Genomic DNA, 16,583 nt, shown 5'->3' on the forward strand with positions numbered 1-16,583 from the left:
GTTCTTGGGTTGAATGGTTCTACCACCTAGGTATAAAATGGAACTAGACAATTGATTATTTCTTTGGTTGAACAGTTTGATCGCTTGAAATTTCAACAAACAACTGACCCAAAATGGTTGAACTGCTACATTATTCAATCCGATAAATGGTTTTTTAGGTCATTTTTTTTCAAAGCATCATGGATTGATCCATTTGGACCAAACAAAACGAACCCCTAAATGCCATGCTTTATGGCCATTTTTAGTTGATTACCTTCATTTATTTAATTTAATTTACTGATTTAGTTGCTTAATTATCTAAATTAGTATAATTTATTTAATTTAACTAAATAAATTAAATATGTTAGGGTCATTTGATTAGACCTTGAAGTAATTACTTAATTAACTTTATTAAATTGGCCAAATTTCAAACTTTAGGGTTAAAAGTGGTATTTTTCAAACTTTAACATTGCCACATAACCGTACTAATGGTTGAAATTGACCTTTTTGTAAAATTCAGGGGTTATTAAAGCCAAAATATTGATGTGTGTGTAACCCTTTAAAGGAGCATTCTTTTTTTTTTTTTTTTGAATTTTGAGAGGGGGGAAAGTTGGTCAATGGGATTTTGATTTCCATTGATTAAGAAACCTATGTTCTTATTTCAGATTTATGTAGGGACCAAGAAACTGGGTACCGCTTACCCGAATAAGTGATATCTATATCCTAAGTGGGTAAATAATGTTTTCACCCGGGGAAAAGTCACTAATACTTGAATGGGAATAAAAATGTCCATTTTAATAATGACTTTTTATGGTTAAAATGGTCATTACCATATTTACCTATAAAATAAAAGAACATGAATAAATGCACTTAATCAGGTAAGTATTTTCCAGGAAAGATTTACCTAGATAAATAACTTATTGAAAAAACAAATAAGACTTAAATACATGCACACGATAGATTTGGATTTGTCATGTCTTTATTGCATAATGCTGATGCTTGTGTTGCCTTGATGTCTTAGACCATAAAAGCTAAACTGTAAATATTTTAATGGCCATCGTATAATGTCAATGTTTGCAACTAGTGCTTGTCGAAATATTTTAATATTTAAACCCAATCAATGAGTTAAAGACATCTAAAGAAATATGGTGAAAAAATATTTACTAGTTATTCCCCTCATATTTTTGTTGTCCAAAAGGCATTTCCTAAATTTTAACCATTTTCTCTAAAACTAGTGGAATAATATATGCCTTGCATGTGTTCAAAGTAAAAATAAAAAGGCAAAAAGATAGAAGAATATTTAGATTTTTAAAATATATTTTTCTTTAAATGCCCTAACTCATAGATTATATTTAAAATTTAAAATATTGGAGGCACTATCATATATAAACATTAACATTGTATGATATTAATAAAATAATTCTGATTTCAATCCTATGCTCTGGACATGAAGCCAGTGCAAGTGCTCCTCTAATCTGTAAGTGTAATATATGGAAATTTAATAAAAAGGTGTAGTACATGGAGGCTGTTATTTAGGCGGTGTTTGGTTGATGGTTCTAAAAAATGTTATGGTTCAATAAATGAATCAATTTATTTTTTCTTCCTATAAAATGGATCGAGATCCCATTTTCAGACATGTAAGGCATTCTATTAGTGAGGTAGTGGTTAACTGGTTATGTTTGGACTATACGGTATTGTATATGTTGTTTTGTTTTTGTTTTTGATCAAACACGTTGTAACATTTTTCTTTGTAAAAATTTTATCTCTCACCACAGGCCTTTGATCATACGGCTAATATCGATCGAATGTCATTTTGGATAGAGATCTCAGCGCTATGCAGTACGATTCTAATGTGTAATATATACCAATCACTTGTCTTATGTATATTATTTTAACATGCCAAAAAACCCCATTTTTTTTACCATATATTGCATGGGTGGGAATGCCGTAAATCACGTGTTAACAAATGTCCATTTTCCTCCTGATTATGAAACCATGGATTAGAGGTGTCAATCGGACCTGATTTGGTCCAATGCGATCCAGTCCAATAGAAGACCATTATAAATGGATTAGATCCGATCCAATTGATGGATACTTTTGGTTATTTTAGATCGGTTCAGTTTAATGCCTAAACTCTCTAATATGTTCAAATTGATTTTAATTTTGATGGGTTCCAATGCAAATTTGGTTTATTGACACATATATTTTTATCTTCTATCAATAAATTAGATGATTTATTTGGTTTGATTGATCCAATCTAATATAAATCTATTATGGATGGATTAGGTCCAATCCAATCCAATAAATATTTTGAACCATTAAACCTGGACGGGTCCAATTTAATATGTCTATTGGTTTGTCCTATTTGTCTAAATTGGTTTTGATTTGGACAAGGTGGAATCCAAAACCCCATTGACAATTTGACACCTTAATATCAACAATTTATCAAACAACAATTCCACCTTTTTTTTTTTTGGTAGTTTAGAGATATGCACCACTATTAAGTATTAACCCCCAGTCCCCCTCTCCAAAGTTGGTAGTTGTGGGAATTGAGCCCGTGTTTATGCTGGAGGCCTGGAGCGAACCAGTTAACATACCAGCTTAGCCATCACTCAATTGGCATCAAATAGAGCTGTAAATCAGGCAATGCTTCTCGTGGTCTACACGACATGGGCTGGGCCAGCACGACCAGCCACTGTAGCACACGAGCTGTGCTGGTACGGGCCCGCGGCCTGGCCTGGAACACGATCCATATATATTATATAATTATGTATATATATATGTATGCATGTATGTATATATATAATTCTATAGGTAACAATAATTATAATATATATATATATATTCAATTTCATTATACTATTTTATTCCAATTGTATTATATATTTTTTTTTAATTTCATTTTATTATCTCATATATAAACAATTGTAAACATCAAATTTCATATAAAATAAAATCTCAAGGTTTTTTTTTTCATTTTTTTGTCTATTTTGTTAATTTATTTTAAAATTTTCATTATTTTTTTAAAATATGCCTCTCATGGCCTAGCTTAGCCTACGACCCAGCCGGCCTGAACCCTCCTGAGCTCGTGTTCTAGGCTGTGCCGGGCCTGACCTCTGAAGTATCTAAGAAGAGGCAAGCATGGTCCAACACAGCCCGCCAAAGACTGGCACGACCTGATTTACACCTCTAATATCAAATAATAATTCCACTTGTGGCACATTCTAGAACCAAATGAAACTTAAAATGCATTCTTGACCCAAACGCAACCTTGGTTAGGAACATTTTTCTCCGTCGATACGTGTTGGTGTGGTCCGTGGAGTCGTCATTGTTTTCCAGCGATTTCAATCGTAGATGAAAAATGATCTCGAGTATTTCGATTTCGAACCTTCGATGGAACCGCAGGTGGGCCATGTCTACAGATCTACTGAACTGTAAACAAAATTTACGGCCCAAAACCCATTCAAGGTCCATTCAACTGGGTCCGGAGTTCGACTTCTCGTGAGGACGTTGTGTTGGGATTAATTCACAATGGTACATGCGTTTCATAAAAATAAATAATTTTGATTAAATTTATGGAATTAAAGCCTTGAATTCGAAGATCTGTTCTCTCCCATCCTTCCGTTTACAGGACAGACGGGAGAGAAATCATAAAAGAAAAAGAAAAAAACCATCGCGGAAACAAATAGCTCTCTCAGTAGCACTATATCTTTCCCCGATCCAAATCCCTCCTCTGAATCTCTCTCATTCTCTTACATCCCACTGCGTTCCCTCAAATTGTCACCTCGGATCTTGACCTTTGTCTTCTCCCATCCCTTCTAACTTTCGATCTTCGGCTTCTTTCGTGATTGAGATTTCCCCGCTTCTGTTCTTATTTGGATCGGATCGAGCTCCCCCGGATATTCACAAGGGACCAAATCATGAATCCTTTCTCTTCAGGAACGCGGTTGCGGTAAGTGGCGAAGCACTGTTTCCTCTTTGTTAGATCGAGTATGCGGAAAATGTTGATTTTGTGTTTATGACCCTTATTGATTGCGAGATGTGAGCTTAGAGTGGTTGAACTACCGCGGATTTCAATTGGCTTCTCTATGATAGCAATGGGATTGATAATCAATGGCATTAGAATTCTTACCAACGGATACATTTCTGTGGGGAAATGAAACCAAATTTGTGGAAAAAAGTGCATTTTTTCCTCCTATTTTATGTTTTTTTGCTTAATCTGGAATTGTCACTGGAGTCTGGTTAGAGCTAAATTAGAAATTGAAACTAGATTTGTCCACTGCAAAACGAGATGCAGGTGAAAATGCTCGATTCACGCCGTATACTCTCAAATACAATCTTCTGTGTTAGGATGTTTCCTGGACGTCTTCCATTAGGTAGGGTGCAGATGACCTCAACCTTTTGCATTATGGCACACCTATGGGAGATTATTATTTTTATTGCTCCTAGAGCAAGGGGGACGGAACCTGTCTTGATAAGAAGAGGAACGTGATGTTAAATGGTGCTAAGATTCGGGTGATTTTATTTCGTTCTTATTCCATATTCATAGTTCTAGGAACGAACAAGAGAAAAAATACATAAGGCTTGCTGTCAAATTGTTCCTATAAACGGCCTCCCTTTTAACTCCCTGATCCAAGCGGGTCCCCTATCTATAGTTCTAGGAACCAACAGTCACCAACTTAACTTTCCTTCTCTATGGTTGACATGGTCTCTTTTCTTATTGATTGTCTATTGGTGAGTTTATGGCTTGGGGAGAACACGGGGACTTAAAGAAGCACGTGGGCACTGCTTTGAATTCTTCGTTAGGTTTAGCATTGGGATTAGAAGGCAAGCAAGTTGCTCACTTACTCATGGAGGCAATTGACTAGATCAAGTTGAAGGAAGACATTTTTTTTTTCTGGAAAAAATTATGGGACCTATAATAGTCTTGTTGCTGTAGGAGTGTTTGCTTCAATTAAGGGCCATTACAATTCATGAGTGATTGCTCTAAAAGAAGATAACTTATTTCCTGGAAAAATTACAGGGCCTATAATAGTCTTGCCCTTTCAGGAGTGTTTGTTCTAAAGCATTAAAATAAAGGGCCATTACCCAGTGTTTGTCTCGGCAACCTGGGCTCTTGGGAGGGTTGGCTAGATACGGACCTAACCTTTGGAATATATTAGCATTAAGTGGCTACTCTCAGACTGAAACCTGCATTCTCACAATAGGTGAGTTTGGTTTCTCTTCACCATTTATCAAGATATGAGTTCACAGAAAATACTGTCCTGATTTGTGGACAATGTCACATTCTCATAGGCAAGGTGAGTGGTTTGAGGTTCTAATTGGTAAGTTAGGGGTGGATTTGGGTTGGATTAGTGGAAGAGTGCAGAATGCCAAAAACGGTGATGTTCATGAGGTAAGGTTAGCAGCAAAGGTTTCTTGCCAAGGAGAACCTTAGAAGTACTGGGAATCATTTTAAAGGCACCAACAATCTTGGTGCATGTAACTAAAAAGTTCTCAAGGTTGAAGAGTTGCTTGTGTGGTGCATGCCCATGTTAGAAGTTCAACAGAGTTTATGAGAGAAAGAGGATCAAAGGTCAGGGATGTAGAAATTGCCAATATGAGGAATTGTCACTGCTTGATAATTCATTGGCTGAGTTTAATTGAATGGGATCTTTCAGGGAGGTAATGGTCAAAATAGACATTGGGTAGGATTTAGGCATCCAGTGTGAGACAGGGTAGAAGATAAAGCTCCTAGTGATGAGAAGAATTGTGGGAACATGGCTGAGGATGACCCTTATCAGATCAAACGTTTTAGAATTGGATTCAAGGAGGGGCTGGTGGCATTCAATTGGATGAAGAAGTGCAAGGCAATAAAAAATAGAGATCAAGATGGTGGTTGATAAAGCTAAATTTTGATGGAAGTAGTGAAGGTAACCCAGGCCCTTCAGGTGTAGGAGGTGTCTTCAGAGATGAGGAGGGGAAAGTGTTGGCATTGTATTCAGGCTCCATTGGGATTGGGGATTCTTTGAGAGCTGAGATCTATGCTGTATTGAAAGGTATTAGAAAGAGCAAGGAACTGAATATACAAAAATTAATTATTGAAGGGGACTCAAAGTTGGTGTTGATCTGGATGCAGAGGGGGAGTGGCCTTTGGAAGTTCACTAATGAAAGAAAGGAAATCAAATGACTAACTAGGGAGATGGAAATACAATCTCAGTGGGTGAAAAGAACAGCAAATGCCTTTGCAGATGCTTTGGCAAAGCAGGGTGTGGGAAGGGTTCATTTGTACTGGGCTGTATTTGTGAGCTTGTTGTTGCTTTCTTGGGAGTGTTAAGCCTTTTTAACTCTCTCTGATTGCTGTACTGTTGTTTTTATATATTAATATAATAAAATTCTGTTATTGATAGAAAAAATGGTGGTCGATATAGAGGTTGAACCGTTGAAGAGAATGCAATTTTTTTTTAAATTATTTATTTATTTTTTGTATGGAATTAGATGAAAGAAAGATAAAGAAGATTATATCAATCTTCAACCTTCAAACTGGCTGTTCTCAGGTCCGGTGGGAATAGGGTATTCTACAACGGCTGAGTTATTGGCTGCAGTACAAGGGATCCAGATTGCCAACCAACTTGGAGTGGAGAAATTATTAATTGAAGGGGACTCAGGTGATTTTGGCCTGGTTCTCGAATCCAGATTCAGTCATTTGGAGTTATAGGGATTTCATAAAAAAAGTCAAATGCTTAACAAGAAACATAATATTTAGAGTCCAATGGGTGGGTAGGTCGGCAAATGCTCTGGTTGACTCTCTTGCTAAACAAGGGTCCTCTAGGGGTGGGTTATTTTATGCAGCTTGGTAATCTTTATTTCTGATCTCTTGTAATGATTAGGAGAGGCTGCACCTCGTGCCTCTTCAAGGGATGCTTGTAAAGTCTTATTCTATTTGATTAATGAAATCAACTTTCAATTATAAAAAAAAACTTCAAACTGGGATTAGAAAAAAATTGTACCCAGTAATAACAAAGATCTATTTGGGTAGAATAAAGTAGAATGAATTGAATTACAAGCAATACACCACAGATGAAGTAAATCACAAGCAACTTCCTCACTCCAACTTTGTGATTTGTTTACATTTTTCATCACTCCAACTTCCTCACTTATTTCATATCTCCATACCTCCATATATTAAGGGTGTCAATGGACCGGTTCTGGACTGAACCCCGTTCAGTCCAAAATCAAATTGGGCGGATTGAATGGACCAAAAATATATAGTGGATTGGATCAATTTGGTCCAAAATATTTATTAGATTGGATTGGACCCGATCCATCCGTAATAAATTTATATTGGTGATTTGGTTGGATTAAGTCAATATCTGGTCCATTGATATAAGATAAGAATTTAGGTGTCAATGGACCGGATTTGGGTTGAAACTAATCTAAATTAAAATGAATTTGAACAAATTGAACGGTCCAAACATTGAATTGGACTGATCCAAAATGGTCCAAATTATTCATTGGATTCAATTAAACCTGATCCATTTGTAATAGATTCACATTGAACTGGATCGGATTGGACCAAATCCAGTCCAATTGACACCCCTACCCATACAGCCATACTGCTCTTGTCTTGGGGTCTGTAATTTCATCAAACCACAACCCAGAGATGAGGGCCGCAACCAATTCAGGAAAAGGTCAGTGCAAATCCGATCAAGAGCTTCGTTTCTCTGCATCTTTCCATTCAAATACACCATTTTGGCGATCACCTTAAATTTTATTAATCATTTTCAAAAGAAAAATCTATAATAACAGGAAAGAACTTAACCCGCCTTTCCTCATTACCCACCATCTCAGGCCCACCAGAAATCGAGATTTTAGTTCCCCGTCCAGGAGTTATGGGCCTTGTGGACTCGGAATATAACCAAATGAGCCTTGGAATTTTAAGGTCTATCCACTAATGTCAGGTGCATCTACTCTAGTCTAATCTATGCTTGAGGTTGAAGTAGGGGTGGCAATTCATATTTATGTCTCACATCAAAGGTATGGAAGGGTATTCAGATAAACATGACCTCTTTATTATACAGGTAACACCACGTAACTCGAATTAATATTAATATGATTAAACTCTTTAATTCCTTGTAAATTGACACAATTATTAATTGTATTAAACAGATTGAAACAATTTTAATAACAATACAATTAAAATAAACCAAAACCTACTAATCCTGTTCAAATTATATTCACAAATCGTGTCAAATATTACAAACCTTAACTTGGAGCATGGCACCTCAAACCGTCCGAGCTCATTTATATATATTCTACCTGAATTAACTTTGCCAAACGATTAAGTTTTATAGAGAGAATAGAAAACCTTCTTTCCAGATTTCTCTGTTTGTCCACTAAGACCATTACACTTCATTGATGGACAAGTAACCAAGTTATATGTCAACCGTCAGAGTGAAAAAATAAATGTCATTTCTGCGTTGTTTGTTAGGAATAATTTTTTTGGGGTTTTTACTTTCAGTCTACCCTCAAAAATCTTAACTCGGGGTAGGTGCTAGTTCGGAATTGATACTAATTTATAAGCAGGTATGGGTGTTATAGGTGGAGTTGTTTTAAATTTTGAATTGTTGTAGGTCTGAGGTGGAGTGCAGTCAACTTATCCCTAATTTTTTCCTAAATTACAAACACCATTTTTTGTACTTAATGGCATTGGCATTGTGACACTTGGCCCTCAAACAAAGTAGAACTCGTATTCAGTCCTCACAAAACGATGCTCACACTGTCTTTATAGCCACTTGCAATTATGTATTGAGAATATCTTTATATTTAAAAGTTTTTATTCATGGGGAGATATTCCCAATGTATAATTACAAGTGGCTGTGAGTATGGTGTGAGAACCGTTTTGTGAATATTGAATTCGATATCAACAAAGTAACCCTATTCTATTCATTATTTTAAAAGGCTTAAGCCTTGAGGCGTGAGGCATATGTCTTGAGGCAAAGCGTGCAGATTTTGCCTCAAGCTTTGTGAGGCTTAAGCCTTTGTTAGAATGAGGCGTAAAAAGGCGTAAGCCCTAAGTGTTAACGATTAATTAGTGATTTAATGCAAAAAAAATGTATTTTTATAATTTAAAACATATAGAAAAAACACTTCAATAATTATCAGCCAAATAAAAAATAAAAATGAAACGCCAACAAGGCAAATCAAATTCTATTAGCTTTTCTTAACATTTTAAGAGAGTCCAATGCAAAAAGGACTAATCAAGTTCTTAGTTTCTTGTACATAAATCAAGTGAGATCTTTCTTATTATTCTAAATGTGATGCCCCAAGTTTGTTATTTTTTCTCATTTCTTCTCATAAAGAAGATGACAACAACAACAACAATTATTATTATTTGCATAGATTAAATTAACTAAATTGTTTCCTTTCTTTTTAACTCTTGGATGGCCATAAATTTAATATCAATTATGTGGATGATTCTTCATATATTTCTTTTCTAATAAATTGGTTTGGTTTTTTATATGGATATGTGTAACTTCTATCATTTTAATTTGGTATATTATATATTTACAAAGTTTAATTAATTTTTTTTGTTAAACTTTGAGTCTTTCGCCTGACCTTTTTGGGCCATTACGCCCCAATTACGCATTCAGCCTTTTAAAACCTTGATCCTATTCCAACACTTTGTTCTTGATTAATTAACAATTTAATCATACAAGTAGAATTATCAAATTACCCCTCAGATTTTATAAGCTAACTAACAATAATGACAATTTTCAAAAAAAAAAAAAAAAAAAATCAGGATGGACTCGTTCAAGACATGGAAGATGAACCATTGGTTCAGTACCACTTCGGTAGAGGATAGATGGTGCGACCGTGTGAGTCTCTATGAGCCTTTATCGATCGAGAAAAACGTGTGAGAGTTATATATATATATATATATATATATATTTAAAAGGACATAATGGTCTTAAGGTGTAGTTTTGAATTTTAAAACTTGCAGATAAAATCAAATGGAAATATTCCATATGATTAAAAGCTGGGGGCAAAGTGACAAAATCCGCAAGTGTAAGAGGTCTTTGCTGTAAAACAAAAGTGGGCTAAGTATCAATTCAAAACTTCTTTAAGTAGAGAATGGGTAGAAGAGGGAAAATTTGTCTAAGAAGAGCTGATTTATTGGAAATGGTATCTATTTATTATCTGAATTAGATTTGAATTTGATCTTTATATATATATATATATATATATATATATATATGATTATACTCGTAAGGTTGTCAACTGGCTAATCGGTAAGGTCTCCAGCAGAGACTTGGGATGAAAGCATGCCTACACAAGGGTTTATGGGTTACTAAAATAAAATTACAACATTTCGTTCTTGAAATATAATATTAAAGTATTTTATTAATAAATATGATATTTTGAGAATTTTGAATTTAACGGATAATACTATTCAGTTGAAATCCAAATTCGATATACAGAGAAAATGGGGACTCGGGAATCTAACAGATCGACTATCTAAAGTAACGCTAAAGATCAGCAAGATCCTGCTGTGCACGCCAACTGTTCGATGGAGTTCAGTCTAGATTAAGATGAGCGATCGAAGATCATGTGGTTGGAGTTCAGTCTGTGTAGTTCACTAATTAATCATCACATGCATTTCTGTTTGATTGTACAAACAAAACAAACAGAATAAGAATTCTCATCTTCTTCACTAAAACACGTATCAGGTCACAGGAATAAGAATATTGCCCATCTTATGACACATTATTTTCATACTTTACACAATCAAGTTTGCGTTTTGAAGTTTGAACTACTACTTATATAAGATATCAACTCCTCCTCGTCCAAGCAACTCAATTAATATGATGAAGAATTAAAAATCTCTGTCGCTAATCGCTATGAAGAAGAAACCGTCGTAAGTCGTAGGTACAGGCCACCACTAGTGGCCAACTCCCGGACTTGGGCCGGATTTCTTTATCCCTTCCATCAAGTAGTTAACGTCTGCAAATCGGTTCCCCTTCTCTCTAGAAATCTTTATTGCCTCGAGAGAGAGATTGCTAATAAGTTGGAATGTATCTCCTTCTTCCATGCATCCGTGCTGTTTTGGATCGCTTAATGGTCGGGCTTGAGTGGTGGAGAAGAGAGAGGCGATGGAGCCCAACAAGAGAATAATTAGGAGAAGGAAGCGGCCAAGGTGGGAGTGGGATGATTTAGACTGCTTTCTAGCCATGAATATATCTTGTATGTATGTGCGGTATCCTAATTAACCAGCTTCGATAAATTATTCTCTTCTTGCTAATGCCTAATGCTAGGGAGGAGGGCTATATATGCTACAAAACTGAGCAGTTTGGTACTAGTATTTATAGCAGTAGTTGATAAGTTCATTTGACCAGGGAAATTAATTGCATGCATGGGACATTTCTATATTGATAATATTTTCTTCAAGCTCATGTGGTGATGGGTCTTTGAAGGAAGAAGCATCGAGGGGGATTCATGGAGGGTTTATGTTAACATAAATTAATTAAAAATGTGAGAGAAATTAAGTTGGATATATAGTTAGAGAGAGAGAGAGAGAGTTTATTATATCATTTTATATATGGGCTTAATTAATATTAGACATGATATTCTGTCAAAGTGCTTTTCAATAGTCAAAGATGAGCATGATAGTAACCGTGAAAATTTTCCAACCTCCAAACAACGGTCATTATTAGCCGTTATCTCAAAAGTAATAATTTTATAACTCTAGTTTTACTAGTCTTGACATATATAGAGACTAGAGAGAGAGAGAGATGTTAAAATAAAAAAAAAAAGTATAGTATAGTGCCGAGAATGGTGATCGGGATCGAGGATCCAAAACCATTGCTAGCGGTTTGTGTGATTTTCTTCACAAGAATGGGAATGAAATACTTGTGGTAGAAGAAAAGAAAATTTGATCCAATCCACATCTTTGAATGGAATGGAGTCACTCGATCGGAAGTTGGAAAAGTAGAAAATGGATTCAAGTCAGCCATTCTTGGTTAGCTACCTACCTACCCATGTGACGTTGCTTTGATCGAATTTGAAGGAAATGCAGGAGCCGTATGCTGTATGCATGGAACCTCATGAGTCTCGTTCAAAAGCTTATAATTAACTTAATTTGGACAATGATGGTTGATGGAGGTTGGTTCTCGTTGGGGATCAAAATATATACATATATATATATATATATATTCCCATTTGATTAATAAGATCGATCCGACCAGCAGTGTATCATCGCTCGGTATATGTGTATGTGACTCGCACTCGCTCCACTTTGTGACCCGGCCCGGCCGTTCTGGTCAAAGTACGTACGTAGCAGACCACCAACCACCCAAACCCTTTGGGTTACTTTCTGTCTTGCAAGCCAAGTTTCAAGCTGCAAGCATTACTGGATTGAAAATAGTGTGGTTAGGACTTGGAATTAATTAATTCCATTCGCAGCTGCGATGATATCGATGATGTAGAGTAGAGTCAGTCATGCACGTGTTGAGTACTGCTTGTGAAAGTCATCAAATTGATGGAGCGAAATGTTTGAATAAAAAACCTCACGAGAATATGTTTCAACATTCAAGAGCGTGTTGCAACCTTTATTCATTTATTTTCCTTTCTAATAAGCAAAACCAACCCTTCATTCCATCAGTAATCAATCCCTCCTGATTATTATGGTTATGTTGGAGAATAGCTTAATTTCTCTAATCCACGTCAGACCCACATCACATTCAGTATCCCTTTAATTTTTTATTCTCCGTCTGTGAATGCCGCTTAGTTAACTTAGGATTAGGAGGGTGACAAGTGACAACTACTTGGAAAATAGGAGGCTTTATTTTCCAGAGTAAGAAAAACCAGCCCAGCCCAGTCCGGCCCTAAGCATGGACTGATGATGCACTTTAATTGGTAGGAAAAATAACTGCAATATCAGCAAAAACCAATGACTTAGATGATGTTGCACATTCATGTGGGTTGTCTTGTTCTTTCCTAGACCATCTTATTTGTGGGCTTGCTTGAGTTCCAAGTCTGACAGAGCCCATCTTCTATAAAAATAGCCCAAAGTTTATATCCAAAGAAAGGCCATTTTTATTCACAGCTCTTCTTCAAAACGGTTCAGTCGGTGTATGCAAACTCAATCAAATCTGAAAGCCTCCCACACCCAACACCCACACGGGCTCATTGTTTCATCAATCCAACATTCTGTATCACTAATTGTAATTGCGAGCTCACAACTTTGCTACTTATTCAATGTATAAGAGGTGGTATCTCGATAATCCCCTGAATACTTTCAATAATAAATAAAAATGATAATTCACATCCCATTCAAATATATGTAAGATATAAAGAAGTCCAAGACTAAAGTGGGGCCTATTGGCTGATGGTAATCGAATTGGCATTGGCATTAGAATTCACATCACAGCAGCGTGCCCCAAAAATGTCCCACAGCACATTCTAACCGAATATTGAAAATATTTCTCAATGACAAGTAGAAAAATGTTCCCAAAATACAGATTGAAATATGATGTGAGACATTTTTTGGGCGTGCTCTATGGGGGTGCAGATGTGAACTCCTGGCATTATTGGAATTTGAAGGAGTGGTTATCTCATGAAGACGCTGGTATTTTGTTAAGTTCATTTTAATAAATTTATATAATATTTTAATTATTTTTTAAATCAAATTTGGATCAAGATGAATATAAGAGCGCTCTTATATTTATTTGTTTGGGTTGGGTTTTATATATAACGTCTTCACTTATATATATATTCCCTTTACTTTCTTCGATCGTTACAAGAATTTTTTTTAGTACGTCCACCCACCACATTAATAACCCCCTCAATCAGCGGGATTGAATCGGCGTTTATACTGGAACTTGGAACTGGAACGAACATGTTAACGTACAAATTATCAACTGAGCCACCCCTCAGTTGAATAACGGGGATTTGCGGGAGAGACGGGCGGGCGGTAGGCCTCCACCTCCAGGCTCCAGCAAAATAGTTATTCCGATGCAATGTCAATGAGCCAGCCGTTCCAGGAGACAACTGGCAACTGGGAACTACCGGTAAAATTATTCAATAAAATCCAGCAGCTTGGAAGAAATAATAAAGAGAGAGAGAGAGGGTTAGGGTTCGGCGGTTCGTAGGACCAGGCAAGGATCTTCTCCTTGCTTTTCCTGCTAACCTCCTCGATCGATCCCTTTGGATCCTCTCCGTTCGATCCTCTGAACAGCTTTTATGAAAGATATGACCACAGAGATTCTAGTGTTGGTGAATAAAGAAACGGAAGCGGGTGAAGACTTGGATCCGGATGTTGTGCATGTCGGGCCCAAGAGAGGGTGTTGTTTCTGGATACCATGTTTCTCTTCGCAGCGACCGACGAGGGGCAAGGGATCACTGTGGTGGGAGAGAATTCGGACGGCCGACAGGAAGGATAGATGGTGGTTGAAGGGATGGAGGAAGGTCAGGGTGTCGGGGCCGCGGTGGAAGGCTTTCATTCGTCGTTTCAAAAAGAGCAATGGCCGAGGTCGAGGTGCTAGGCTTGGGAAATTCCACTACGACCCCTTGAGCTATGCTCGGAATTTCGATGAAGGTCCAGGGCAATACGATCATCTCGACGATGATATCGGGTACCGCCATTTCTCATCCCGCTTTGCTTCAATTCCATATTACGCTAAGTCGTCTATGGATCCCCGTAATTTCTCGCCCGCCTTTCACGTAAGAAAACATTTACAGATCTGAATGAAGGCGGTAATGGTAATGCGCGCGGCGGAGAGTCTGAATGAAGGCGCTTCCGTCTCTGTGGGAATGCGCCGAGGAGACGAGTTGACTTGGGGGTGGACACCGCGGGGACTCGAGAGGATCTCCTATTCTCCTTCCTGCTTTATTATTATTTTAGAAACATTATTACTAAGCAGTTCTAGAAATTTATTATTGTTATTATCATCCTCTTACAAGAATAAGAATATGAAAGAAATAAGAGATCATTTGTAAATAAACTTAAAAAAAAAAAAAAAAACTAGTTTGAAACATTGTTATGTAACTTCAATTATTGTATAGCAGTGTTGTGTGTAAATGAATTTAGGGTGTGAATTAATTGTTTAAGAGTCTTGGATTTTAAATTCATGAGTCAAACTTAATTTCCTCTCTTTTTTGCTTCAAAATTTCTTATTGTTTTTATTAGTTTAAGAATGTATGTAACAAGATGATATCAGAGCAAATGATACTTGTTCCCTTAGCTATTGGATGATATGAAAGATAAAAGGTCAAGTTATGAGCTTGCTTTGTTAGTGCAAAATGAAAAGAATTCAAATTCTTTTGTTTTGAGTTTTACTTTATTGGCTTATTTCACTTAATTTGCACTGCAATCAAAATAAGGTAAAACTTGAAATAAAAATTAATCAGAATTTACACTCAAATCATTTAGGCTGCATTTGGATGCGATGTAAATCAAGAACTGATATAAAATTTACACCGGTTCACTTTTGTATGTGTTTGGCAAAAGAGTGTAATTATTGTCGACGTAAAACTACACTCTGGTTTAGTTTTGCGTGCATTTGGATGGAGCATAGTTTTACGTCAATAATAGATGTAAAACCTCATCACCTTTAAAGTTTTACATCGATTATTGATGTAAAAACTACATCGATTTTATCGATGTAAAACTTTACACTTTTTTACATCAATTTTCAAATTGTAATGGTCATTATATATACAGTTCAGTGTAAAACCTCATCAGTGTATTTTTACACTAATGACATTTTACACCTCTTCCAAACACTGTCTTATATTATTATAATTTTGTATCAGTGCAAATGAATTTGCATTGCAATAAGATCAGACCTTGGCAAATAAATTTGGCATTCTTTATTTTAAGGGCTTATCTCCTTTTTACTGTTAAGTCTGACCCCAAAAGACACATAAAGTCAGGTCAATGTTGATTTACCATTTAACCTGACCCATTGACATTACTAATTTTTTTTTGTTTACAAAATCTCCCTTGTAGTTTCACAAAAACTACCTTGGATCCCTTTTATCTTTGTCCTAGTAATGGATATTTCAAAGCTACAAAATTATTCTTGCATCTTATTAGGGCTTCTTTCAATATAATTCAAAGGGAAAATTCCGATTAGTACCCTATACTTTGGGCGTAGTGCTACTTTCGTCCTTGAACTTTAAAACATGATAATTCAATACCCAAACTTTCAAAACGTGTCAATCTAATACCTATCTTTAACGAGTTGTTAAGTGGCATTTGAAAACATATAAATGTCCTTCAAGTGTAATCTAATTCTCTATATCAATCATCTAAACATTCACAAAAAAATGAACAGTCCCAAATCCTTGCTTCATCTATTCAAGAAAGTTGGGGTCACGAGGCAAGGATTTGGGACTATTCATTTTTTATCAATGTTTGGATGGTTGATAAAGAAAATTAGATGACTTTCGAAGGGCATTTATGTCTTTTCAAATGTCACTTAACAGTTGGTTAATGGTTAGTTAACGGTAGGTTCTAAATTGGCAAATTTTGAAAGTTCAGGTACTAAATTATCGCGTTTTAAAGTTCAAGGACCAAAGTGGCACTAGGCCCAAAGTACAATATTAATCGAAATTTTTTCCTA

The 16,583-nt window shown here is 36.1% G+C and overlaps 1 long non-coding RNA gene across 1 annotated transcript; it reads left to right on the forward strand.

Annotated features, from left to right (window-relative positions):
• The first annotated feature begins 13,721 nt into the window (after nucleotides 1–13,721).
• LOC148792024 (uncharacterized) lies at nucleotides 13,722–14,980 on the forward strand. Its single transcript, XR_016085976.1, has 2 exons — nucleotides 13,722–14,591; nucleotides 14,698–14,980. It is a non-coding gene; the product is annotated as an uncharacterized LOC148792024 (long non-coding RNA).
• The last annotated feature ends 1,603 nt before the right edge of the window (nucleotides 14,981–16,583 follow it).

Source organism: Nelumbo nucifera, chromosome 4, assembly GCF_055504915.1.
Source record: "Nelumbo nucifera cultivar China Antique chromosome 4, China Antique-T2T, whole genome shotgun sequence".
NCBI classification, from domain to species: Eukaryota; Viridiplantae; Streptophyta; class Magnoliopsida; order Proteales; family Nelumbonaceae; genus Nelumbo; species Nelumbo nucifera.